This window comes from Phyllobates terribilis, unplaced genomic scaffold (assembly GCF_046119375.1).
Source record: "Phyllobates terribilis strain yellow unplaced genomic scaffold, ASM4611937v1 Scaffold_2__4_contigs__length_985480577, whole genome shotgun sequence".
Classification (NCBI taxonomy): domain Eukaryota; kingdom Metazoa; phylum Chordata; class Amphibia; order Anura; family Dendrobatidae; genus Phyllobates; species Phyllobates terribilis.
The window spans coordinates 818,332,007-818,335,725 of record NW_027362762.1 but is presented as its reverse complement, the minus strand read 5'-3'; the positions used below and the strand labels follow the sequence as shown (position 1 = coordinate 818,335,725).

The window sequence follows — 3,719 nt, the reverse complement described above, 5'->3', positions numbered from 1 at the left end:
CGGCGGCTCTAGGGGGGGTGGCGGCGGCGGCTCTAGGGGGGGGGTGGTGGTGGTGGGTGGCGGCGGCTCTAGGGGGGGGGGATGGTGGTGGCGGCGGCTCTAGGGGGGGGGGTGGTGGTGGTGGTGGCGGCGGCTCTAGGGGGGGGGTGGTGGTGGTGGTGGCGGCGGCTCTAGGGGGGGGGGTGGTGGTGGTGGTGGCGGCGGCTCTAGGGGGGGGGTGGTGGTGGCGGCGGCGGCTCTAGGGGGGGGATGGTGGTGGTGGCGGCGGCGGCTCTAGGGGGGGATGGTGGTGGCGGCGGCGGCTCTAGGGGGGGGTGGTGGTGGTGGCGGCGGCGGCGGCTCTAGGGGGGGGGATGGTGGTGGTGGCGGCTCTAGGGGGGGGGGGATGGTGGTGATGGTGGTGGCGGCTCTGGGGGGGCGGCTCTGGGGGGGGGGATGCTGGTGGTGGTGGCGGCTCTAGGGGGGGGTGGTGGTGGCGGCGGCGGCTCTAGGGGTGGTGGTGGCGGCGGCGGCTCTAGGGGGGGGTGGTGGCGGCGGCGGCGGCTCTAGGGGGGGTGGTGGCGGCGGCTCTAGGGGGGGGTGGCGGCGGCGGCTCTAGGGGGGGGTGGTGGTGGTGGTGGCGGCGGCTCTAGGGGGGGGGGATGGTGGTGGCGGCGGCTCTAGGGGGGGGGTGGTGGTGGTGGCGGCGGCTCTAGGGGGGGGTGGTGGTGGCGGCGGCGGCTCTAGGGGGGGGTGGTGGTGGTGGCGGCGGCTCTAGGGGGGGGTGGTGGTGGCGGCGGCGGCTCTAGGGGGGGGGATGGTGGTGGTGGCGGCGGCGGCTCTAGGGGGGGGGATGGTGGTGGTGGCGGCGGCGGCTCTAGGGGGGGGATGGTGGTGGCGGCGGCGGCTCTAGGGGGGGGTGGTGGTGGTGGCGGCGGCGGCGGCTCTAGGGGGGGGATGGTGGTGGTGGCGGCGGCTCTAGGGGGGGGGGGATGGTGGTGATGGTGGTGGCGGCTCTGGGGGGGCGGCTCTGGGGGGGGGGATGCTGGTGGTGGTGGCGGCTCTGGGGGGATGCTGGCTGCTGGTGGCGGTGGCTCTGGGGGGTGATGCTGGGGGGGATGGTGGTGGCGGCGGCTCTGGGGGGGGCTGCTGGTGGTGGCTCTGCGTAGGGATGCTGGGGGCTGCTGGTGGTGGCTCTGCGGGGGGATGCTGGGGGCTGCTGGTGGTGGCTCTCCGGGGGTTGCTGGGGGCCGCTCTGGTGCGGGCATGCTGTGGGGTCTGTGGGGATGCTGGTGGGGGCTCTTTGGGGGGATGAGGGTGATGGTGCACGCCTCTGGGGTCTCTGGGGGGTGGGATGATGGTGCACGATGGGAATAATGTTTGTAGGGGGCCGTCTGCAGGGCTTTGGGGTAGGGGTTTATGCTTGAGGAGGCGGCTGGTGTGGGTTTATGCTGGGGGGGGGGCTCATGCTTTGGGGCCCTCAGGTTGATGTGGGGGGATTAATCCCGGCCCATCTCTACCTTGGGGTGCTTTCACATTGCGTTCTGTCACCCTGTCGGGGTATACGTCTGAAATTCCCGGCAAAACGGGGTTTGGATGTATGCGCTGACGGTGACCATAGACTGCAATGGTGACGGCAAAGCCAAGGTGTGCTTTCCGGAGTGTATGCCCACAGGAGGCGGACACTAAGACATAAGCTACTGTGTCTGAGAGTCCGCCTCCTGTAGGCGTACACTATCGAAAAAAGTGCACGTTCGCTCTGCCGTCACCATTGCAGTCTATGGCCCCCGTCGGCGCGTATACGTCAGACCCCGTTTCCTGGGGATTTCGGACCTATACTCCGACGGGACACAGAACGCAATGTGTATGTAGCTTTAGATTTGTGGGGTTTTTTTTGTTTTGTTTTTTTATTAATGATTCCCCTTTTTCTTTCAGATACGGTTTGTGAGGGCGACAGTGGAATTGTTTCACTACTGTATCCTCTGTGGTATATGAGGCAGGACCCTAACACAACAAGAGTGTTTGGGATTCCCCAGCAGATGGTCCTTGGCACTAATCCCCTGCCCGCTCGCCCCCCAGATCCAGAAGGTGCTGGGAGGGAAGACTGATCCGTTACCTGCCAGCTGCCCGAAGGTCTTTGTCCAGGTTATCTCATGCCCAGCTTCATCATCGGTCTGCGAAGAAGGATTCAGGTTCTTCAGTACAGATATATCCTACCAGGCAGTGAGGGTGCTCGAATTGCCACATCCACATTTTCCAGAGGCTCCTGCGGCCCCCTCTCTTAAAAAATCCAGACTTCAGTCTAGACTTTTCCCGGTGCCCGGGCCACACCCCTAGCAGCCTAAACAAGCACGCACTCCGGCTCTCCAGCGCTTTCTGCCCTCCACCTATCAGGGCACACTTTTCATTCTGGTGCGCAAGAACCCTGCACGTGTTTTTCCTGACGCTACCTTTCTCCTGCTCGGCGCCATCTTTCTGTCGCCAGTTTATAACACTGCTGCAGCACATCTGAATTCTGCTGCCTCATCGCCTGGTTCTGCCGGATCACCGCCACCATCAGCCTCTCCAGGTCCTCAGGATGCAGGGTCTGAGTAAGCTCTGCCACCGGGGGCAGCTCTTTATCCACAGCCTAGCTCCCCTCTAGCACCTGTTTCTTTCTCTTCTCTCTGTACTGAACCCCAGGGAGTCTCACTCCCATTGTCCTGCATTTTGCATGTTTCTCCTGTAACAAAAGGTTTCCCTCTGGTCAGACCTGTTCCCTCTGCCAGGACTGCATTCCGCCCACAATGTCACCTCCCCAGGAGCACCTCACTGCCTATAACGAGAGTGTGCCCCCCCTGCAGCTGCCTATTCAGCCCTGGCAGCCGGCAACATCACCATCCACATGGCCTCATAGCTGAAATCATGGAACATGGATTCAGTTTCCAAAAAGTCCACCAGCCTCACCTTCCAGGGCTCCCGCCTTTTCGAAGAGCTAGATAAGATGATCTCTAATGCCATGGGGGGTAAGAATATTTTGCTTCCGCAACAGAGGGCCAAATGCCCTCTTCCCAAGAGACGCCCAGTCCAGTTTTGGTCCTTTCGGAAATTTTCAGTGTAGAACAGCAACCATAAGGACAACTCTCCGACCCGCAAGGAAAAGAAGAGACGTTCCTTTAGGTTAGCCCCCTCCTGGCATCAACGGACCCACTAGCGCCGGTCTGCGAGGCCCAGATCTAGCAGATTCTCGTCGGTATGACGCGGTGTTCCCACCTGGGATGTTTCTCAGGGTGGGCCGCCGTCTCCTTTTGGTTCCGGGATGAGTGGCTCTGAGACATCAGACACCGGAGGCAGTCTGAGGGGTTGCGGCAAAGCCAAAGACCTTACCCACAATCCTCCCATAAATGCACTTTTATACATAATGTTAATGTTATTTATACAATATTTCTACAATTAAAAGTTTGAGATTTCTGTGGTAATGGTTATTTGTTTCTTTTAAACTTGTTCTGAATGTAAATAAAACATTTCTCTGATTAAGCTTCCACATTGTATTTTAGCCTTTCATTTTACTCATAGGGCAGGAAAAGCCCATGATGCATCTGTGTAAACCATGTAAAAGGTACTATAATAACATGGCTTAGACAGGTAACCCACTTTTGAAACAATGAAGTTCACTTGTACAAGCTGCATAGATGAAAACCTGCTTAAAGGGAACCTGTCACCTGGTTTTCCCCATATAAAGTATGACCACCACCTGTATG

At 60.1% G+C, this 3,719-nt stretch overlaps 1 long non-coding RNA gene across 1 annotated transcript in view; it reads left to right on the top strand.

Annotated features, from left to right (window-relative positions):
- LOC141230978 (uncharacterized) overlaps positions 1-3,500 on the top strand; it is a 3,820-nt gene extending 320 nt beyond the window's left edge. Inside the window, exon 2 of the long non-coding RNA XR_012297400.1 lies at positions 1,915-3,500. This is a non-coding gene — a long non-coding RNA (uncharacterized lncRNA). The remainder of the gene's footprint in view (positions 1-1,914) is intronic.
- Positions 3,501-3,719: the final 219 nt, after the last annotated feature.